This window comes from Harmonia axyridis, chromosome 5 (genome assembly GCF_914767665.1).
Source record: "Harmonia axyridis chromosome 5, icHarAxyr1.1, whole genome shotgun sequence".
NCBI lineage: Eukaryota > Metazoa > Arthropoda > Insecta > Coleoptera > Coccinellidae > Harmonia > Harmonia axyridis.
This window is the reverse complement of record NC_059505.1, coordinates 26,407,821-26,433,428: the sequence shown is the minus strand read 5'-3', so window position 1 is coordinate 26,433,428 and position 25,608 is coordinate 26,407,821. Positions and strand designations below refer to the sequence as shown.

General features: G+C 32.7%; 1 protein-coding gene and 1 non-coding gene across 3 annotated transcripts in view; both read left to right on the top strand.

The window, feature by feature from the left end:
• Positions 1 to 25,608, top strand: part of LOC123680800 (ecdysone receptor) — a 244,822-nt gene that overhangs the window by 19,529 nt on the left and 199,685 nt on the right. For both annotated transcript variants that reach the window (XM_045618897.1, XM_045618899.1), the window contains one exon: positions 18,473 to 18,650. The gene's annotated coding sequence lies outside the window, so the exon portion shown is untranslated. The remainder of the gene's footprint in view (positions 1 to 18,472; positions 18,651 to 25,608) is intronic.
• On the top strand, positions 10,705 to 10,838 carry LOC123681379. The gene has a single exon (XR_006747691.1). It is a non-coding gene; the product is annotated as a small nucleolar RNA SNORA14 (small nucleolar RNA).

Here is a 25,608-nt window from a genome sequence, read left to right as displayed (position 1 = left end):
TGATAAAAATAATTATCATTGAGAACACCTTCAGTTGTAGAATAAATTTGAGATTTCCATAATGTGCGTTAATTTTTTTGCGCAGTGTATATTCTTTCGCATTCATGTTAAAGGATTGCGCGATAAATTTCTGACAGAACATTGAAGCAATGGCTTCAAAAATATTATACATATATTTATCCATTTTTGATTTCATCTGCAATTGAGGACGTAACTTCATTTTAAAGATTGATCAATGTGTTGTTCAATTATATATATAATTTAGAGCACTGAAGCTATTTATTTTATCATGAAAAGGATTTTATTTTCGGCCCTATCAACATAATGCCCTCAATATGAATATGGGGTGTTCCTAAATTGGAGATGCAAACGAAAATAAGAGATTCCTCGGATAATTTTAAGAAAAAAGTCCTATAAAGATGGGTTCGTGAATGCTTTATTTTCGAGATACAGGATGGTAAAATTTGAGAGTTTTTTTCATAGCATCTGCACTTCACTAGATATTCAAGTGAAATTTGGCATAGTTTTTTAGTTGATAATTTAGAGTTTGCAACACGGGATATGACCAGTTCAGTTGAAAATACACACGATGATATTTTTGCTGGATTTTGCTTTTTTATTTCAGAACTTTTTTTGTGGGTCAATTGGTACATAGTTTGAAAAAATATAAAAAAAACTTTGATCTACCACTATCTTTTAGATTTTTTGTTTTTTGTCGTATCTACTAGATACTGATTTTGAGAAAAATATTCTATCGAAATCCTAAGGAAAATCCAAATTATCATAAAAATCCAGCAAGCTGTCATGAATAGATTGATTATTAATTTTGATGCTTATATTCTCGATTTTTAGCAATGAAGATTTTATGAATAGGTATAATTTTTTACAAAAAAAAGGACTGCAAAACACCCTGTATCTCGAAAAAAAAGAGTTTGCTGGCCATAGTTATTGTTTTTTCCATTGAAATTTTCTATGGAATTTTTCATTTTTCTTTGTAGCTCCAATTCAGGAACATCGTGTATAATTTTGGTAACTCTTGAAAAAGAAGTGTTTGTGGGTCCATGTTTATAAGACTTTCATTTTCAAAATTAAGCAAAGAATTTTTTGTTTTCGTTTGCACCCCCAACTTAGGAACACTCATTTTTAATGCTTACGGTACTTGTGAATCTATTATGCGACGTTTCGGACTGCCACTATCAATTTTTTAAGTCTCCATCACTGGCAGATCTGAGGGGAGGGCATTCACAAGCGACAATGTATTTTTTTTATCATCCTGTCAATCGAATGAGGATATCTTCATTGTAAGTTTAAAATTTTTTTTTTGGAATAATGTTAATTGTAAAAGTAAGGTATAATTGACATTGACAGCCCGTTAGTTGACAGATGTTTTAACATTCCTTCAATCTATGATGAAGTTTTTGGAAAAAAAGGTTAACAACAGGTTTGAAGCCTGATTAATTGATTTTTGCGTTGATTAACCTTTTGAAAACCGGATGTTCGCATTTTGTTATTAATTATAAGATCTTTTTTATACGAGGAGAAAAAAATGAAATCTGCAGTGTCTTCTGTTGACTCCGCCTCTGATGATAAATGAAGTTCCTTTATTCCTTCGTCCATTATCAATATGGCGGGAAAAATTAAATTTATCTGAGATCTTTCGAAACCGCCTCCCAAGTTGTATCAAGTGCACGAGGATTCCATGAAACCTTGACAACCAGGCGCCATTAAATGCAAATTACAGAAAAATTGCGAACTCCCATTAAAATATAAATGTGTCGCATCATTTGCTCTTTGTGTTTGTACAGAGTTGTTTATAAATTCTGACCTGAATTTCATAATTCCACAGATAACAGTTTTTAAAAATGATATTATCTCAGAAGGCTGTGTTAACGAGCGACACTTTATTATTTTAAACGTCGCTTTTATTTTTCATTAAAATCCATAAAACGGTACTCAAAGCTATATACATGTAAAGAGGACAATTCTTGATATGCACCTTATCGCTCTTGAAATGGATTGTATCTTTAAATTATCGGAATCTTCATTATTTGAAGAATACTCACAATTAGCGATAAAATAGCAGCCTCAGTGTTGATCCAGCAATTTTTTACGATAGCATAACCATTCTAGTCGTAGTTTAAAACCAAATCACTTGTACATTCATAAAAATATTTTCCCAAAGGCAATATCAGAAAAAAATATTTTGATGGATATTTCATATGACGAGTGATAGAGGGCTAGGTTATTTCCTGAATTATGCAGAAAACATTCTTTGTTATTTTATGAAAATGAATTAAGTTGGATATTTCCTGAGTTTGAATTCATATAAGAAACATTTTTATTTTTACGAAAGTGATTGTAACGTCTGTGAGATAAATATTAGAAAATAGTTTTTCGGCGTGCAGACAAATTTTCAACTCTGGAAAATTTGTCTGCACGCCGAAAAACTATTTTCTTATTTTTATTTTTACATATTATGCTTGTCTCCTGTGTCTCAATCTCCTTGGTTATACATTTCAAAAATTAATTCGAAATTTAAATTTAATATGAACTCTTTAAAATACATATTATTCATAACACTTTCAGCAAAAAATATGTGATCAACAGATTTATGAAGAAATGAAAATCATGTTTTCTATGTTTTATGTTTTCTATCCCGACGCTCTGATTAAAAAGGTTTTGTGATTTTAACATTTAATTCAACGAAATGCATTCAATAATTGGTGATCTCTGATTGGTCATTTTCCACCTTCACATCCACATTTAACGCTTAACAGAAAATTTGGGCGATTTTATTGAAGAACAGGGGAAGAAATGATGAGATATTCACATGATGGCTGACTACTGTTGAAGGCGTTGGAGCCTTCAGTGACACCCTACTATTTACTGAACTCCATGCTACAATATCATATTACAAAAAAAAATTGGAATAGCAAAAGTTTTCGTATCATGAGCTTCTCTCTATTGGTCTAAATCTCCTCAAAGAGCATATTCCTTGAGAGTAACCCAGAAATTGATGATCTGACCCTGAAGATAACAAAACATTCATGCTTATTGCCAAAGTTGTTGTTAACCCGCGAAAGGCAAAATTTTTATCTGCATGTTTGAAGGCCCACATCGTAAAGATAGAAAATGTTTATATGTAGATTGCCATAATTATACGTGTATACATAGTGGAAGCTTCAACAAACAACTCTGTTTGAACCGGGCCGATAGAGAAGTGTTATCTTGCACGTTTTCAACTTAGATGGCAGTTAGATCATTTTCATTGACATGCTGTTTTACATTTCGTGATGATTTCGTAGTCAGAAGACCAAAAATACCGGCATAAAATAATCATATTGCAATCAAGGTCGAAAAGTGCTAATATCACGATAATATGATGGAATCTTCTTTTCGTTTCTAATTTCTTTATAACAAAACATGTACCTATGACAGTGGAAAGTTACTAAATAATATTATCCTTCAATAGTTTTTTAACAGTGGAATTGTTCTGGTTATTAGTTTTTTTAATTTCCACTATTCAAAATTAGAATAATCGTTTTCAATATCAATTAAATGGATTTCCATCAAGTAACTATCAAGTCAATCAGAAAATTGTTCTGGATCTAAAAACTGCACTAATATGAAGTTGGGAGCTCGTTATTTATGAGTCAATTACGCCCTTGGAGATTATATAAGGGTTTATAGTTTTATAAGGTTTTCAAAGGTGCGAATGAACATGAACGCTCAAATGGTCCTGACTGACTAAAAGGCAGTGTTCCAATTTCAATCTCATTATTCGTTGATCTGGCAAGGATTATCCAAATATAAATAATATGATTCATAAAACTTCTATGTTCGCACAATGATTGAATTTTGTGATATCTCAGTGGTGTAAGCATCGAAAGAACAGGAGTGCAATTAGCTCATTGTGAAATCAAATACTGATAATCATTTACTTGAGCCGATGTAAAAGAGTTTTATTTGATATGAGTGTTGAAGCCATTTAAAGAATCCTCTTAAATTAATAGAGTTCCCTGTTTTCAATTTTGTATTTATTTGCTTTTGTGGACAGATGTCGTGAATCGTCCGGTTTCTTCGATTTATCTTATCGGAAAAACCAATGTGTTTGAATACTGAATAAGTAAAAGTACAATTTCAATACCTGAAAACAACACTAAAGGGGAGGACTTTGCTTTTATTAACGGATTGCAACTGATTTCTGATAATTATGATATTGCGTATACTGCCACCAGATCAAAAGAATACCGAGTCCACTACCTTTAGACGGGAGAATATTGTTAGAGGAGAAGAAAACGGTGAAGAAACAGTATAGAGTGACAAAACTATACTGAATAAATTGACCAAAGTGAAAAACAGAGTCAGACAAGTGTTCAACGTTGACTGGAACAAGATGCTAGAAGAACTAGATATGAAGGACCAATCTCTGTGGCAAATGAGGTCAGTGTTAACTGGAAGAAGAACGAGTGCGAAAATATCAAAGCTGAAGAAGGGAAATCAAGAAGCTGTTACAAATAACGAAAATGCAGAAATATTTGCAGAATCAATGGAATCAATTCAAGCCGAATACAAAAACAACGACGACAATTTAACCAATCAGTAGAAATAAATACATCGGAATTTAAGAGACAATGATCACAATGCAATGGAAAAAGATCCGAAAGAATTGACTAAGGAAGAAATTGAAGAATTTATCAGAACATTGAAAAATAGAAAAGCACCCGGAATACAGAATCAAGCAATTTAAACTTACTAGGAGAAGCTCGAGATAAAATCGTGGAAATAGCCAGATCCATAATTAAAACAGGATATTAACCAAACAAATGGAAAACGGCGGATACAATCTTGATTTGAAAGAAATAGACAAAAGAGAACCAACGATCTATCGACCCGCAGGAAACGTCAAAATGGAATATCAGACTATAGGATGAAAAAAGAAGCAAAATATCTGAGAGTAATTCTAGATGAAAGAATGAACTTTAACAAACAAATAGAAGAAAACAGGAAAACAGGCATGGCAATTTCACGGGACTGTACCCGTTGATCAACCCAAAAAGTGAACTTTCCTTAGAAAACAAACTGAAGATAATAAATACAGTGCTAATACCAACCATTATCTTTGCAGGAGTAACCTGATATAATACGAAAAAAAAAAGAAAAATCAGTGAAAAAAGTACACTGAATACAGAAATCAGTACAGCTGTTGGAGCCCCATGGTATGTTAGCAACCAACAAAATAGATAAGAATTGAAAATTTAAACTATCGAGGAAATAGTAAACAAACAAATAAAAAAGACAATACAGAAGCTTAAAGCTCACGAGAATAAAGAATTAAGAAAGATACAAATTCTAACAAGAAAGACAGACAAGAGGACTTACCTCTTTCAAAGAACCAAATAGAGGCAAATAGTGACATGCAGAAGGAAGAAAAAGAAAACTCTCCCAAATGAACAACAGTAGAAAATTAGAGAAATTATGGTAGAAGCGTTGGGAAATAAATTTCAGTCCTTAAACTAAATTAGAAATAGATGAAGCGATCGGTTCGGAGACGAACGCACATAAGTAATTTCGATTATTGTATTTTATGTAGGTATTGGGGAAGTATGAATTTGCTCGATACGCCCCTGTTAGTTAAATTGAGGTTCTGTCCTGAATGAAGCCTAAAACTACTCTTACACTGTCGCAACTACAAGGTACCTAGTAAATAGATCGATTGCTGACCTCATTCCGAAATATTTATTCGAAAAATATATTCAGAAATTCACATTGAAACACGAAACGAAATATGAAGTGTCTCGTTGAAATCTCAGACCGTTATTGCAGATGTAAAATACTATTCCCAAGGAATCTAATAAATAAGTTCACATTGTTATTGCACTAACGAAACAATGAAATGGAAATTCCGCAAGAAACTTCATATTTCATGTTATTAAAATCGGAATCGAAATGCTTTTCCCACATTTCATAGCTACCGTAAAAGTATAAATAGATTTATTTATACCGAACATAATAGGAAATGGAGTGGATGGTAAACTACACAATGACGATTTTGGTTGTGTAGGAGAAATTTTATTATCCACTGATAAAACTTCATGTAGTGTTGGTTCAACTGATAATTCAGAAGAGTATACAAGGGCAATGTCACAAGTTCTCGGTTCACCATTGTTGTTGTTTTCTGTTGATGTGTTTACACTGAGATTTCTCCCAGTTTTCTGTAGTTTAACTAAATCTCATTTGAATAACAGAAATAGGCTCATTTAACACATTGGTTTATTATTGCCTTTTTGTATTGAACGCATTCATTCTCTATACTCAATTTCTGTATAGTTCCTGAATTTTTCAAAATTTATACCTTGATTTATGGATTGTATTCTCGAGCTTGCAGTATCGATGCGATATAAAATTTGATTTTCGTACCAAATTTCATGCGAATAGCTCTTATATTTTTCGAGAAAGAACCTGGATGCCGAACGGCCGACTTTTTTTCAATGAATTTTTGAATTCTATACATTCAAAAATATAGACTGGAAATTTTGGAGGGAGGTTTAAAATTGTTGTCCTCGAAACCTCAAAAGTTTCTCAATAAGAATAATTAACCAAAATGTGTCCCGTTTGAATTACGATTACCTACTCAGAACCTTATGTAATCGGTCTCGTAGAGCTTGTTATTTATAATGCCTGCTTACTTCTTGAAATAAACCGGAAGCAACAATTTATACTTTTGCTTATGAGGTTTGTAAATTTTAAATTATTCATTATATTTTATATTATCTATGAGTTAAGCGATGTTACCTAACAAAAAAGAGGCAAAATTTCAAAAAGCAGAGTGTTTCGCGAATATAACCCAGTGTACTTTTTATACTTTTTTTTTCAAAAATCTATTTTCCCCTGTTGAAAATATAAAATAATACTTGAAATACCTTGAACTCCATCCATTTCCAAATATTAATTCGTAGAGAAAGTAACTCAAACAACCGGTATCTAGAACAATCCAAAACGTGTGATTGGTACACAATATTCACCTTTATATTGACCTAGATTCGAATTTCGAACGAAATATCTCCAGTCCATTCTCTAGACAATTTCGACAATTTGATTCTAGAGATAAAAGCACCCTTTTCCCTTTGCCTGTAGTATTACATCATTTCGAATTCTATCGAAAAATTCAAGGAATTGTTTATATAATTCTATGAGATTATTGTTCATTTATGAGCAATGAGATAAATAGCAACATAAAGAAATAGTGATGCTTACATTGACTTAATACAAACAGATTAAATAAATTTTGTACCATTTAATACAAAAAAAAAAGTATAAATTTTTTTTCTCTTCAGAAGTCCGTTCGTAAGTTATTACGATTTTACCGTAGGAATGAAGTTCTATGTTCAATTATACAGGCTGGTCCAGATTTTAGTTCAATAACTTGTTTTAATTTTAAGATATTGAAGTCTAGAGAAGGTAGTGTTTCGAATAAGGTAATAATCTCCTGCCAAAATTATCCAATGGCATAGATACAGGGACGCGATGATACTTTTCCTCTTGAATATCTACGAAACTGTTTTTTTTTTTCGAGAAAATCATTCCATTCTAAAATTAACAGATTTTCAATATAAAAAGTCTTTTGAATTATTTTTGTAGAATATACCGTTTTAGGGATAATCGAGTACAAAAGAAACACTATCCATACAAATTAATAAAAATACATTTTTCAAATTTTTCTATTAGTGATAAATGAAAGTACAAAAATTGGCGTAGGTCATTATAATGCTTTCAGATATAAATAAAAAACTTATTTTTGGCAAACTTGTAACACCCTGTATCTCGAAAACGAAGCTTGTTATGATATAAGTTTATATAAACTTTTTTTCATCGAAAAAGTTATTCCATCCGACGCCAAAGTTATTGAACTAAAATCTGGACCACCCTGTATAGGTTGGTTTCGTTATTCACGTTCCATAGCCATGGTCAGTAGAAACAGATATATGAATTTCTTTCATTTTAACTTATTTCCGCATTTAGAGGAAGCATATTTGAGACTAATAGCTCATTAAATTTATTGATCAATTCCCGGCATTTTCATGACGTATTAGTTCCCTACAGAATAAGACATTCCCTTTCAAACGGTGCATGAATTACCACTCAAAGGGACTCAATTGACCTCGATAGAATCTTGTTTAGAACAATTTTTTTCTTTCTCGGTCCAAATTTCCTTATCAATCGCGATTGAAGTCTATCAACTTCGACAAAAGCACGGAAATCGATTCATAAAGCTATCTTTTTGTGAAGACCTCTATAAATAATCAAGTTGTGTTACTGGTCGATAACAGACGGCAGCCCTATTACACTCGTTTATCCTGACATGGTTGACATAATTCTATCCGACACAAACTCCTCCACCTTTCTAAAGGTCATTGTAGGTCACGACCATTATTAGAACACGGAAACCTGGTTTAATTTATGGGCGAAGTTTATTGGTTGAATCAGCGGTCCACAATATTACCCTTAGATTTTTTGATTATACTTCCAATTCTTCAATAAAAAACTTTGAAATGATTCGAAGAAAAAATATATTTAACCCCCCTTCCCCGAAAACTTCACAGTTTATGTTTTGGAATGTATAGAAACCAGTGGCGAAGTCAGCTCTCAAAAACAGGGGTGGCCAAGAAGGGGCCGGATTTTTTTTGGGGGGGCCAAAGTTAAGCGAAATTATAGTTCTGCTAATTTTGAAGTTATTTTATCCTTAGTACTCGTATGTCAAATTTTAGGGGGCCAGCAGAATATCCCCCTTTTCTCCTTGATTTGTTATTTCCAAATATCCAATAACAAATCTCGTTAGAGAAAAAATATTCCTCTTTTGAAATCTTCACAGTTTATGTTTGAAATCGTACGAAGAAAAAATATATTTAACCCCCTTTCCCTGAAAACTTCACAGTTTATGTTTTGGAATATATAGAAACCAGTGGCGACGCCAGCTCTCAAAAACAAGGGTGGCCAAGGAGGGGCCGGATTTTTTTGGGGGGGCCAAAGTTAAGCGAAATTATAGTTCTGCTGATTTTGAAATTATTTTATCCTTAGTACTCGTATGTCAAATTTTAGGGGGCCAGCAGAATATCCCCCTTTTCTCCTTGATTTGTTATTTTCAAATATCCAATAACAAATCTCGTTAGAGAAAAAATATTCCCCTTTTGAAATCTTCACAGTTTATGTTTGAAATCGTACGAAGAAAAAATATATTTAACCCCCTTTCCCTGAAAACTTCACAGTTTATGTTTTCGAATGTAGATATAGAAACCAGTGGCGACGCCAGCTCTAAAAACAGGGGTGGCCAAGGAGGGGCCGGATTTTTTTTTTTGGTGGGCCAAAGTTGAGCGAAATTATAGTTCTGCTGATTTTGAAATTATTTTATCCTTAGTACTCGTATGTCAAATTTTAGGGGGCCAGCAGAATATCCCCCTTTTCTCCTTGATTTGTTATTTCCAAATCTCCAATAACGAATCTTTGGAATCTTGTTAGAGGAAAAATATTCCCCTTTTGAAATCTTCACAGTTTATGTTTTGAAATATGCAAAATTCTACAAAATTATGTGTTAGAGCCGAAATTTGTTAGTTGAATCAGCTGTCTATTCCCCTCAGGATTTTTAGTTTATTATTTCTAAATTTCAAATATTAAACCTACGGAACCGTTGGATGAAAAAAATTAATTAATCCCTCTCTTCTGAAATTGTCAGTTAATATTTTGGAATAAAATTCTGAAAAACTGTGAGATATGGGCGAAATTTGTTAGTGGATTCTGCGGTTTCTACAGTATCCTCCTTAGATTTTTTCAATTCATTATTTCCAATGAAAAATCCTTGGAATCGTTCGAGAAAAAAAATATTTCACCCCCCTAAAATTTTTCGCAGTTTTACAGTTATGTTTTGGAATATGCACAATCCAAAATTCTGAAAAAAAGTGTGTGCTATAGACGAAATTTGTAAGTTGAATCAATAGTCGACAAAATTCTCTTTAGATTTTTTAGTTAATTATTTCCAAATTTCCAATAACTGAATTTTTGATCCGTTCGAGGAAAAAAATATTTTTTCCCGCCTGAAATTTTCACAGTTTATATTTTGGAATGTGTAAAATCCAAGATTCTAAGAAAGTATGTACTATGGTATACATTTTTAGTCTACTATATTCCCCTTAGAGTCCTTAGACTTTTCTGGTCAATTTTTTCAGATTTCCAATAACAAACCTTTGGAATCGTTCGAGAAAAAATTTTTTCAACCCTCCTATAAATACCATTTTATATTTTGGAATGTGTAGAAAATAAAAATCCAAAAAAAAATCCGCATGTCCAACGTCCAAAGCTTTTCAAAAACTACAGAAGCTATTTTCATGAAATTTGGTACAGAAATCGTTTGCTAAATTGCATTGGTCTTCTTAGTTCTAGAACACGATCCATTAGTTCTTAAGGGAAAAAATTAAGCAATCAATATACAGAAAAAAAATAAATTCTCAAAAACTTGTGCGCCCATATTGATCCAATTGTAAAACTATATTGCCATGGTGAGGTTAGGATGTCTATAAATGCTTCAATTACTGACCTGTGCACTCTTATTGTTACATCCATCTGTGGCTCAGTGGTAGAGCTTTGTGCTTGGGTTCTACACGTCCCGGGTTCGAACCCATTGCGCTTCTGATTTATATATTTGTAATAATTAGGCATAATAACAGTGGCACCTATGATACCATATTTCATTGGTGCTGAATAAATTATGCAATATAAAATGGAAGACTATCCAATATAGTTGGTTAAACATAGTGGCCAGTTATTATTTCACACTTCCAACATTTTTGTTGTTTTTTTGAAATTGATAATGTGTTTGATGCAAAATTCTTTATTATATTAATTGAACGTCCCTAATGTGATTGAATGAAAGCGGTGAATTAAAGTTAACCCTTCAACAATTTAGTTTTTACAATTCTAATTGAAAAATAAAAATTCATCATTCGGAGGGAATTGAATTTAGGTTTTATTCATTTGTTCGTTACATTTTATTTCCTTCATTGGATATGGTTTTTGAAATCTAATTTTATAGATCATACGAAATTACTCTGGAATATATGAATTTAAATTTCAGTTGAATTCATCGGAAGTAGGTTTTCAAAATTTTGTAAAATTGTCTTTCTGTTATTTATTCCCAAATACTTGCTTTTGAATTTTACATTTCGAGCACAGTTATATTGAAAAATATGACATAAAAAAATGGTTCAAGATAGTCGTTTTTGGTTTATGATTTTCTTGTTCGAGAAGAAAAAATAGTAAGGATTACTATGACATTGATACCGACAATGAAACAATGAATAATTTTTAATCATTCATGAAAAGTATCGTACTTTACTTATTCATTACTATGTAATTTGATCGGTTTGGATAAACGTTCAAATATTCGTTTATATTTCATGTGTCTTCATGGTTAATAGTTGCCTGTTATTGTCAAATGATAATCAATATTCAAATTATCCATCTGTCAAATCTATGCATTTCATAAAAGTATGTATTTTTTGGCATCGACTATTGAGGTCATGTATGTATGTGTTCAAATTTGATGACGCTACAAGTATAACTGAATTATAATTAATTTTATGGAAAAAATTTAAATATCTCGTGAAATTGAGAAAAGAATACCATTAACATTTCGACCATGAGTTCTATAATGGTTTTCGTTGCTAATAACTTGTATGATCTCCCTTTGAAGCTTAGCCCTTTTAAAAGAAGTCCTTTATACAAAGATTAACCATTTCAAGCTTTGTGCATAGTTTTGTGTGGATAGCGTCATCAAGACCATAACAAATTCTAGCAGGGAAAAGAGCATTAACTTGTCGCATACATATATAGTTTTGTGATTTCCAAAAGCGCAATTGGTTCTCCTGACTTCAAGTCAGTGCTTCACTCATTGCTATAAGTCAGAACTGATTAATAAATGGCAGTAGAAGTCTATTTCGACATACTTATCAACATTTTTAGGACCGCTGTCATGTACACCATATCCGTTTTTTTAATTGCGCCGCTTCGATCCCTGCTATCGTGTCAGTATTACGAAGATGTAGGCAAATATTTCAGCTGGTATCGTAGGAATATTGTAACCGGAGCGTCGAGCATGATTCCAGGCAATTCCGAACCAGAGAACATCGACAGTAGAGAAATGGAGTTGTCCGGTGACATGAAATCCCCACGTTATCATTCAAGTTGATGGAGTGGACAATCAAACGTGATTTTACTAGAGGAAGACATGCACCCAGAGGTTGCCGTCTAATATGTTCACTTCTCTCCGGACATGTGTATATAGTGGAGCTAATGTGAGATTGGTTTTATGGTAATTCCGTCTGTGTTCCATGCTGCATGAGAGTAAGGAATTTCAGAGTCAGCTCTCGTGTGTTGAAACTCCGTATTTGGCAACTGAAAGAGATGTTTGCCTGAGAAGTATTCCTAAAATTGATTTGCTACATCACATTGGTTCTCCTAGCTCAAAAATTCAATCCGTGAATTCCACAAACTGCATATCATGGTATCAGATCGAAAAAAATAGTGTTGAAATTCCATCATTGCGACTGGTTTTTGCTGTGTTTGGATGAGTTGAAATATTTCGCAAGACAGAGATATAAATCTCATAACAAGATGAAATCTGATATACTTTGGTATTATGTTGTTTTAAACAGGTAAATTATGTCTCGTGAGCACTTTCTACCCACTATCTTAGTATTGAAAATTAGGCTTTTTCTTATTTCATTTTTTGAGCCAATTATCTTTATTCCTCAACCTTAATGTGAAATTTGTAGCTCTTACAATATAAAACGAGCAATACAAAAATCAACAACTTCAAACAACAAAGCATGTGTATTAGTATTATCAGAGGAAATGTAAACGGGCATCATACATTTCAAAGTATGATACAGGAGCACATATAAAAACCCTAGCAAAAACTTTGGCTCCCCGTATAGGTGCAGTGAGTGGTTTGTGTATTTGTTTATAGAATGAGCTTACATAGTTTATATTGAAGGGCTTATTTTTCATCCAAACAAAATCTTTTCCGTCCTTTGTCTTCACTAACGGTTGACGACTCTATAATTGAATCTGGAAACAAAAAAGAAAAGAACCAGAAAATAGAAATTAATGTTAGTTTCCATTATATTGATTTGAAGTTAGCGACCCATTCTAAAAAAGAATCTGAAACTGAATGTATTGCTTGGAAACCACCATGAAATTTATAATTTGGACAAGTATTCACCAAGTGGTCAATGGTTTCTTCTTCACCACACTCACATAGTGGGCTTTCTAAAGAATGCCATTTGGAGAGCATACTTTGCAACGACCATGACCAGTCCTAAGTCGATTTAAAATACCCCAAATTTTCCTAGGAAGATTGAAACCCCGACCTATCTCTGAAGGATCAACGATTAGACTTTTGTTGAAGACATTACAAGAACTCCATTCCGAACGCCAAATTTCCTTGTCACTTTCATTAGATTGAAGGAAGGTATTAAGCCATAAAGGTTTGCGTGACTTCAATCTGGCAGTTCTAGTATCTGGGAGGTAAGATGCAATGGGAAATAAGTTCGGAGAGAAATGAAATATTTTCCAAGATTTCTTGACTGAGACCTGTCTACAAATATGAGGCGGAAGTATATGTGACGGCACTAATAACAAATGTAAAGGTGTAGATATAATGGTTCCACTGATAATTTTCATAGAAACCTTAAGTTGTGCATCAAGCTGCCGTACGAAGAGTGCTGGCATCAGCACCCCATGAATAACCAGCTAATTTTTGAAGGGTATTATTCCTCAACTTAAATTTCAACGAAAAATTTTCCGAGTGGATCTTGAAATTCAAAGAAGAAGCAAGTTTAACTCCAAGATATTTGGGAGTACAATTATGATTCAAGATGGAATTATTGAAAGTTACTATCAATTTTTTATATTTTTGTTGATTATTCAAATGAAATCAGGAAACCTCTGGAGACGGGCATAAGCGCCACTCAAGAAAATAATTTCTCATAATTTTTAGATCTTATTTTCAATGATTCCGAAATCAGCATGACGAAACAAAAGAGCAATATCATCGCCACAGATGAATTTCTAAGATAAGGTACCAAGGATGTCACATAAGTATAAATTGAAAAGTATGGGAAACAAAACCGATCCATGTGTCCATTATTCAAAGTTTTGAAACCACTACTTTTGTCATCAACATAAACACAAAATCTCCTTTCAGATAAAAAATTTTCAATCAAAATTCAAAATTTACCAGTCGTTCAAATGATTATGGAGTTTATGAATCAGACTATCCTTCCAGCTTTCAATATTAACAACACTGTGGCTTCTTAATCAGCTCAAAATGTAAAATTAACTCGAAGAAGTCACAGTATTGGCAAAATATCAAAATGATTTCGTTTCAGATATAAAAAATTGACAACTTTGTATTGTTTTCCTTCACAATAATATATCTTTATCATATATTGGGTTTATTTTTGACTTGGAACACAATTCCAATTCTGAAAATGACAAAATTAATAACCATCCAAAAGATAATTTAAAATAAAAGACACAATGTTGACAATTTTTCGAAATGTATATCGAATTCCCTTTATCAAGTAAACTCAAGTAACTTTTATAATTGTATGATTTCGTTTTATTTCATTTGTATCTCACTTTGTTGACCCATATGCAGAAGTCAGCACGTTTTCGAAATAAGAGCAGGTTGAGCAGCAACAACCATTTATCAACTTCAACTCGGAATGGAAAACCTGTATCAATCTTCCTCAGCGTCGAAAACTAGTCTCCATAAAATCCACTTTTCAGTACGGCTCGATCTCGAAGACCTTGAAGTTATTGCAGTCGCCCGTCGCGTCTGTTCGTTCGCGAATTAGAAAAAACACCATAACATTCAATTTTAATGGTACAGAGGTATAAAATACCCGCATGGTATTAAATTCGTGCTTGCGTATGTCCCGCATGACCTCGATTCGATCCAGGACCGGTTGAAGCGGAAAGAATAATGAGAAAAATTTTTTCGTTTTTTTTTCGGTATGGAAATATTGAATATGTCGACGTTTGTTTTTTTGCTTCAGCTGGTAACTGAAGTGGGTATAGTCATCATAAAGTACATAATATAAGCAATAAAATATACAGGATGGTCCTGATTTTAGTGCAATAACTCTGGCGTTGGATATAAAAAAATAAAACATTTATATAAACATATACTCTATCAAGCTTCGATTACGAGACACAGGATGTTAAAGTTTGAAAAAATCAGTTTTTTGCTTATAACTCTAGTATTATCATTCATTGTTTTAATTTTCAGGTATTGAAGTCTTGATAATGTAATGTTTCGAATTGAGTAAGTGTCTCGTGCCAAAACCATCCTGTGGCGTAGATATAGGGGTGCGATGATTCTTTTTTTATTAAAAATCTACATCACTTTTTTTTTCGAAAAAATGGTTGCATTTCTGAATTCAACAGAGCTTCATTGAAAAAATCTCTTGAAATTTGTTTAATAGAATGTAACATTTTCGAGATAATTGAGTACAAAGCAAATACGATCCACAAAAATATTTTTTTAAATTTATCCCTTAGTGCATTTCAGAAAAAAAACTTAGCAGACACTTACAATAAAAAATAGTCATTTTTTTTTTTTTGCTTGAATGTCTTTCACAAAGGTTCAATTAAATGACATCTGCGAAAATTGACTACGTCAATTTTTGTATTTGCATTCATCACTAATGGGAAAATTTGAAAACTTAATTTTGTGGTTAGAAATGAAACAGTTCTTCCGGAAAAGGACAGTGGTGTAGATTTTCAATAAGAAAAAAATCATCGCACTAACAGTTTTTGAATAGTTCTTATTGAATAAAATAAAACTGAATGCAGATTTGCCTTTGAGCTAGAGGGAAATTCTTCACATAAGATTCGACCCTACCAATAATACTATGAATGGCCCTACGAACAAAGAGCTTGTGTTGTAGATCTTATCTCAGTATCAACATTTTGAATCACAGAATTTGAACAGTACGTGGAGATGCATTCAACTTGTTTTTCTGTACGATTATAAATAAAATGGAAGTTTAATATTTTTTCTTTGTATTTTGAATTTATATCATGATTATCATATATCTAAAATGGCATATACGCATAAATAATAAATATACATCCAGGTGAAAAAAATCGTCATATTGATAATAATACTTACACATTTATTTTTCATAAATAAGTACAATTCAAACTACATCGTATTGCATCCATAATTATTTGAAAACTAACAAATGATTTTGGAATACATTGGTTTCACGTTTCAGGATTATTTATTCTCCAAGTACTCGAAAGGAGGTAAATTGAAAGGAAACAAAATCAACGACATAATTCAAAATTGATAATACTGAAATATTGCATATTGCTTCATTAAAATGTTCAAAAAAAATAGGTCGATATTTTTAGTTCAAACAATTATTCACATAATATAAGCATATTTCTCATTTGAAAATCGAGAGGGTCATCATGTGCAAACATTGCATATGATCTAAATTATTTCAAACAACAAAGATCTTCCGTTAAAGTCAAGAATACCTAGATTTAAGTTTGAATACGAATCTCTTTGATATTGTATTTGTACAAAAGCTCAATGAGAATAGACACAATCCAAATTCAATCATTTTACTATAAAACAATCAAAAATAATATTTAACTATTTATATCAATTTTGAATCATGTAAATTTTTTCTTTATTAAAAGTAGGTAAATACCTGAAAATTAAACAATGTGTTGAAACGAATGTATTTGAAGATTATTTGATAATTTTAAAATAACCAACAGTTTCAATAATTTAATTTTCTAAATACTTTTGAAAATTATAAATAATTTTCGGTATCTAAGTTTCTGAAATTTCAATTCTGATAATTTGTTCAGTTAAATTTTCTGTTTGATAGGAATTAAATGACGTTTTTCTATTTCCACATTAAATTATTTAATATAATAGTTTTTTCGCTACACAGCAGCTTTTTCAGATATTTTACATTTTGGAATAACTACAATTATTAAAAATATGTATAAAAATAATTTTTTAATTTCAGCACCGCAATTACTGCCTTCGACAGAATAATATTGTTTAATAATTTTATGTCAAAATTCATAAAAAAATTAATGTTTGTTTGGAAAGTTATATCAAGCTTATAAGACTTAAAATATCGTTGAATTGCCGCACGAACGCCAAAGATTGTAGTAAGTCCTGACCTGATTATAACGACCAAATCAATCGGCTTATCATGTTACTTCCATTAATTCGTGAAACGAAAAAATCAGATATTCTATTATTTGGAAATACATTCTTAATATACGTCCCACACGAGATGGATTAAGTTACGAAATTGATAGATTTGGAATCTTGTTTCGAAGATTACAGGGACGTTTAGATACGTCAAATTGGTTTTTCTTGTTTTGAAACGACGAAACACTCATGGGAGATGAGCAGCATCCGACTATGAAAGCTCGATTTGCGAAATAAGAGTATGTTTAGGAAAGGTATCGGGTATCAAATTAGAAACCTGTTCTATAAAAATTTCCAACAGAAATGTTGGAATCATTCGATTTTAGTACGTCTCACGAATGCGTTTAAGAACACTCATATGATATTATGAAAATCAAAATGGTCATACGCGTTTTTTTGCACATCAGGTGAAACATAATCTGGTGAAAATAAACTTGCTATCGCTTCTATGGATCTATAAGATGTATTCATCTATACCGGTTCTATAGATCTATCAGCTATGTAGATCTTTCATCTTCTTGCTTTACTATTTAGAATTACGATCGAATCTCTTAATACCACGTTTTGCATAAAATTACAGACCTTTAATCAAATATGCTCCCTACAACATGCGCTCAGAAACCTCTCTGACATCGTTTCTGATAGATGAGATTAAAATTTACGACAGAGAAGAGCATAAAAATTAGGATTTTCCTTCTTATATGCAAATCTTTAGTACTCGTAAACATCACATTATGCAATAATAAATGAAATGATGCATTTTCCTAGAGCTCGACCCATTTCTAACTCAGAGGTCCTCTCTAACAAGGCGTAATAAATGGACCAACAAGGCCAGGGTCAAATTTCCTGACAGATCGAGCAATTGAACTTGGACTGTTGGGAATATTTTGTTCAAAGCGTGTATTAAGTAGTGTATATGAGGTTCTGATCTGTTTTGACTGGTCGACTCAACTTGGTTGTTTGGCTTGACTCCTCAGGATTTATGGTGTACTTCATTTACATTATGCACTCTAAGTGTACAAACGTGATGTATGAACCATGACTGAATGAGATTGTACTTACTATGTTGTATCTTTTATTTGCGTAGTGCATACAATGGAATGTTATAACTTGATTGATATTTGAACGTCTATGGAATTATTTTGTTTTAATGATTTCATTTTTTTTCAGGTATAACGAGGATAGAGTGGCTCATGCCGGTACTTTGAGCTGAAATAATTGGATTACTAGCGACTCGTGTTGTTCAGTGTGCAAGAATTCACAGTGCCATATTTTGTTCAGTTTTGAATTGTGTTTGGATTGAAATTCTGTTTATTTCCACTCTTCTACACTCCAACTCAATAGAAAGGTAAGGGTCTCAGTTCAGTATTCAGCTGCTAATAGATGTACATAGATATAAGCTTCAATTATTTGTTGGTTTTGACTGAGAGGTCTTAAGATTGAATTTTTCGGTAACCTGAGCAATATTTCTATTCGGGATTTGTCTAAAGTTGCTAAAGAATCCAATGAGTCCTTATTCACAGGCTTTGAGCTTCTCAGAGGTCCAGGAGATTTGGTATGAAATTGATCAGATTAGAAAGTTGATACAAAAATCCTGAAATCTCCTTGTCTATTCTTTGAGTTGTATTTCCACGATCGGATACTATGTGGTTATTTTCGAGAGTTTTTTATAATATCGAGAGCTATCTTTCATTAGATAGCTATTAATGTTTGCTTCACATAGAAAAATAAACAACTTTCCTTTAAACTTCAATTATCACAGAATGGAAAATTCTTGGGAATAATTCAGTTTGAGTCGATGAGAATTATCTCTTTAATGATGATGGAACGGTAATCATGTTGTACAATTGTTTGGAGGAGGAGCATAGCAACGACTCCAATTATTATCTGAGATTGGTACGTCTCCAAGTTCGTGATGCTTATAACTTTTTTTTGCAAAATCCCATTACTTTACCCTTATTTGAAAGAATTGATTTCCACCTGAATATATAGAGTTTTCCAATAGAAATGATACGATATAAAATGGTTATAATGACAACACTGTGTGATATTTTTCGACATTTGTGTTCAGCAGGTTGTATTCGATCGAAGAAATTTAAGAATTCATGGATGACATTATTCAGTTAATCATCTCACTATTGGTCACTTCAAAGACAAATTTGAAAGAGGTATCAAAATGGCTTAGTACTCTTGTATCGTGTAAAGAAAAATTACTTCAAAATTATCTACAATACTTTCTAGTATTGTAGATAATTTTGAAGTAATTTTTCTTCAGTGAATCAATGAACTGAATAATATTGTCCACGAATTCTTTTTGAATTTACTTTTATACTCATATTTCTTTTATTTTGATTGCAGAATTTTTCAATTTCTACACGTTGTTGAAGCGTGTTTCTTTCTATGATTGAATGGCATAACCTACTTGATATTAATTATATAAGAAATGTCAAAGAATAGTTCACAGTATCGTCATTATTATTATTTTAAATTGTATCATTCATATTGGAAACCACATATTATTCTGAAATTAATATTTCAGCTACCTACTTCAGTTTTACTGAATATCAAATTCAATAATACGCAAGGTTTTGCTCTAAGTAATTTTAGACATTACACATTTTTGAATGTGTAGGACAAGTTGTTAATAAATATGATTAAATTTTCTATGCTAAATTCTTTGAATTAAAGTCATTATGTATTATGACAACTTCGGTAATTTTAGCGTCGGCTGAATTTTCTAATGAAATCTTTGCAACAGTAGCAACCGGTAAACTATCCTTACCGTCTTGAAAAGAGATTATCGCAAGTCATACAGAAAGCTAAATCGTGCAAGAAAATAAACTATAAATTGTGTGTTTGCAGTATCTTACTAAACAAATGGCCCTAATACGGAACCTTGGGGAACATACTCGTCATAATCAACTAATTTTTTTATTTATTTTCGGGATTTGATTCTGCACCTAGTTATCACTGTTTGTATTGAGACTTCTTTTATCTGATTCAACCTCAAAAAAAGTTAGAACATCAGACCCTAAATTCCTATGTATACATACTGATAAAAATCGCACAAATGCTCGACCTAGTTGTTTCGATGCCTGATAACATTCGTGAATGCATTTGATATCCAGGTATTTCATGAAATATTGAACTAAAAAAGCAATTTCGACCGATAAGAAAACGATGACTGTTGTAATTCCCTGTGGATCATAAATAATCCGGACCTAGATAATATAATTCATAGTCTACAAGTGCTATAAATTCTTATCTGTGCTGGTAGGTCATATTTGCATTAAATGGTAATGATAAAGCGTCTGCTGCATTCACAAACAACATGTAGGATCGATTGTTTTCTGCAAAGCTGGAAACTTAGTTGCATGTGAGGATTGTTTCGTTTTGTCGAAATTATATTCGTTGAACAAAAAATTATTGAAGGACGCATGCAATACTTTATCATATCAAAATACTTCAATCAATAAGTCCCGGGAATGAAGGGTAAAATATTTTTTTCAAATTCGAATTTATTCCTTGACATAGTAACCTTCATAAGTGAGAAATCTATTCCAACGCCCCCCTCACTTTTCAATATCCTTCGTCTTTGCTTTTGAGATACTTTTCAATTAGGAAAAAACGTAATGAAATGCAAAAGAAAAAAAATCATTTTTCACCAAGGTAATGATTCTTGTCTCAAATCAATGAAAATTTAGCTCTAATCAAGAAGTGATCACATCTTAGAGCCAAATTTCTTTCCATAGAGCATTTTTTTGAGATTTACAAAAGCTAGTATTCACTGGAGGCAAGATCTGGAGAATAAGCTGGACAAAAAATTGTTAATAAAAAATTTGTTTTCAACATTTACCAATCCATTTATATCAGAGTGAAATTTGAGGACTTCACTTAGACATTCAGCAATATTCAATTACTGAAAATGGAAATTTCAACCTTGATTATGGGTTCTTGAAATTGTTGGTGCAAAGTGTCTCAAACCTCCCTTTTGGCTTAACACACTGAAAAGGAGGTTTTTATACAATAAGAGATAAGGTACAAGCCATAATAAGAAATCAATATTTTATTATCATATCACCACCTCATTCGCAAATAAATATTTTTATTTTAACACTGACACTTGCACAGGCTGAATGGTACTCCATTCTCTGATGAAGATGATGATCCAGCTTGCATCTACTGCAATTCATTGCAATTCATTATTTTCGGCGTCTTCTCCTCGAGAACCATGGATTCGTTGCCTGCAATGTTTGAAATGTCTGTTCGTTTCTTCTGCTGCTGCGAAATATATAGAGATGTTTAATACGTGTATCATCCCTCCCGACACAGACTGTATCAAACCTCCCTAAAGGACAAATTCAGAAAATATACGACGTGAACATATTATGATATTCGATTGAAGATCTGTACTACTGGCCTATATGTTCTCAATGAAAAGCGCATCAAGAATAAAGTATCGAATTCCGTTAGTTTTTGTTGATAAATAGATGAAGCCTACGTTTGTTATGCAAATTCTTACATCGAATATGTAGAAAACATACTTTATGCTTCAAAACTCTTGTTCGTGACGCGATCGTTGCTAGATTTGTACTGACACTATTTTCATACTCGTAGAGGCACGGCATGCGATTACGCCTTGTTTGAAGAACCGAGGCGCAAAATTTGACCGTGTATCAAACCTCCCCTTGTATCGAACCTCCTCAGTCTCCCCTACAATTTGTTCAATTTGACCATTGTTTTCATCAATTTGTAACAATTTGTATTGGTGAAATATGATTTTTCTTTTGCATTTAATTACGATTTTTTAATTTCTGCACTCAATCGATACAATGTAATATGTATTCACCAATATGAGAAAAAATATGCCTCTATTTTATTGTTCATGATCATGGCTATCTAATCATGAACTATAAACCATGCACGTCCTAAAATACAGATGTGATAACCTTGCAGCGGATCTTTGAGTCCCTTTTTCAATTATCTGACGCTCTCTTTGGCTTAGGATTGTAGTGATGAATCCATGTTTCATCCTCTGTCTCATAGCAACTTAATGAGTAACGAGATACTACAATTTTGTGAGGAAATGTCCTTGAGACAATGCATAATGGTTTTTATCAACTATTATCGATTTATGCTTATTGAAATAAAAGTTATTTTGTATCGGTCGTTCTTTAAATATTTTCAAGATGTCAATGCCTGCTAAATCTTAATAGATTGATACAACCATGGTTTTTATTTATGTCAACCATGGTTATTTATTTGGGTCTTCTTGTCACTGATCTCACTGTGTCCTTAGCTTCTGCAGATTTGTTCTCAAAATATGCCCTGCAAAGTAATATTTGCCGTGAAAGAACTAATAATTCGTTGTGTACAATTCTATAGTGTTTTTTCAAGGATTTCTCATCGCGATTCCATAATTATAGAGTGGGTCGTATAATGATATTTTTCAGAAATTTTTTTGAACTCTCATTGTCCAAATCAGACGATTAATGTTAGAAATTATCGTTCCATTATAAGGACAAGAATTTCGCGTCATTATTTATCCATCGCATCGAATAGACAGAGAACACTAATAGTACAATTTGTATGAATAACATATCTGTTGAAAACCGTCTGCCAACTACTGTAATAAATCAATAAATAGAACTTTGCAAGGTCCCTTACCAGGCCCCAACTCCGTATGCCGTTCACTATGTTTAAAAATGATCTCATTGATTAAATGTGTGCGATTTTGGATCTTCATAATTTTTTTGAAGGTTTCAATGATAATGGAATAAATAGATGGAACAAATTCCGATGTTAAGGATATAATTTGAAGTCATGTAATTATGGAAGATTCTGATCTAGTTTCGGCTTAACATGTGAGGGCTGACCGAATTGGGATTGGCTTGATTCTATCGGGTTATGTCTAGATAGGAGAGGATGGTTGAACTCGCTTGTATAGTTTTACCATAAATTACAAAGTGATTGTGGTAATATAAAGGGCTTTCTGAATTTACACTCATCTAGATTATCCTTAGCAAACCCTTTTATTGAAAACCGATGTTTATAGCTTTCTCATTCCAAAATGTGAAAATTCAATAGATACTGTAACTTTCAAGTTTTGTTATTTTTGTGCAAATGGGGTCGTATATTCAAAGAAAAATAATGACAGACTATATATTATGCATATACCATGTATCGATTGAAGAAATACAGATTGTTTATGTTATTTCAAAAATTTAAAACGTATAATATTAATGTGATCCTGTTCACATGAAAATTCCAACGCAGGTGAGAGTCAATAGTAATCCCGAGGTATTCTACGCTGTTTGCCGGGCTGATAACCATTTTTCAATGTACTACTTGAAAATGGCAAGTTCAAACTGAAATGCAAGATTTCTCGGGTAATTATGATAAGAAAAAAGCTTGTAGACATATGCTTTGTTCTTGATATACAGGGTTTTAAAATTTGTTCCTTGTCCAGTTTTTTCTTATAGCATCTGCATTTAAAACATTCCAATATAAAGTTGATATCACGTGATCTGTCAATTCTGATTGTAAATCTACACGGTGATATTTTTTTGGAACCTTTCCCGCTTTTTTCATCCACAATTTTTTATGGTCGACCACTAGTGGCCAAAAATGAATACTATTCTCATTAGTTTCTCAAAAAAAAAAGGGCATGTGGTATCAGGTTTTGTCTATCTCCTCTGAGTTGCAATGCTGAAACATCGAAATTTGCCCACCCTGTACAATATATTAATTTTTGAATAATATTTTTAGAATCATTATCAAAATAGTTCGATTTTGAAGCACAATTCGAAATTTTAAAAAATGTGAAAGAATTAAATAATTATTGTCAAATAATAATATGACATCGATAAAAATAGAACCCAGTTTCCCAAAAATTCTCAACTACCGCACCGTCACTCGCTTGTGTTGTGTATATTTTTCAAGGTTTCAAAGTAGGCCTTCCCATCACTTGAGAGGCGATTGTTACGTCGCGCACTCGACTGACCTTTGAATTGTAAACGACAGATTAATTCCCCAAATAATGTATCCCCTCGTAGTACGCTACGAAACGACACGTGTAAGTCTACATTACAGATCAGAATGCTGTTCTATCGTCAATCAGAACAAATACGACAGGTTTGTTTTTAAACGTGGTGAGTCTTGTTCAAAGTTTATGTATGTGGTAGCAGACAGCTTATTTAGGCCCGGTGCACACATCCGATTTTTGCAGTTACGACACCGTTGCTGTGTCGTACTTGCGGCCTGTGGTACAAAGAATCAAATGGGAGCATGCACACTACCGGCTGTGCAGTTGCGACGTCGTAACTGCCAGCATACGGTCGTTTTTTGGTAGCATGTCCCTCTAGGCCGCAACTGTGCCGCAGTCGTACATGCGATCTCTCAGTACTCTATTCCAAATTGGCCTGCGCACACATACGACGTTTGTCGTGAGTTCGCACAATGGCAGAGAGGGAATTGGATATTGGGCTCTTCAATGAAGTGAATTGATCCGGCTCCGCAACCACGACGGTGTCGTATGTAGTGTGCATTGAATAGGTACGACACCGCAACGGGTGTCGTAACTGCAAAAGTCGGATGTGTGCACCGGGGCTTATTTTCGGCATATTGTACGACAATCAAATATTCGAATTGAATTCATTCCCGAATCATTCACCTTATGACGGGGATACATCAAGGACGTCATGCATCGGTTCTAAGTATGAGAAATGAATTTCGCGACTTAGGTTTCTCTATCACGTATTTGAAAATTATGAAAGTTGCGATGTGAATTTGGGAGCATTTGAGTACTCGTACATTTATGCGCATTTCGCACCTTTGGCGACCTCATATTTAGGTCGTGATATAATTTCAATTCTGAAATCTATTATTACACAGGCCAACACACATTTTGGTGCCTGCGATTTTTTAACTGTTCCTGAGTAATTTTTGGATGCAGAATGTAAAAAAGTTCTCAGATTTTGTCTATCAGATCTAGTTTTTGAGATTTTTAAAAAAATTGTGTATATAATTTACGTTATAACTGTTATAATATATAATATTACTATTGACAGTTAAAAAAAACAAAGACACATGGATTTAAGTATTTATTGCAAAAACTTAATTTACATAATTACATTAGTCACTAATCACATAAAATTTTTTTTATACGATTTTCTAGAATGGGGTTTACTAGGGCAGTCTCGCTGAAGGCTCCAGCAGTAGTCCGCCATCATGTGGCTATCCCATCGTCCTTGATAACGATCTTCCATAGTTTTAATATCCTGGTGGAATCTTTCCCCCTGTTCTTC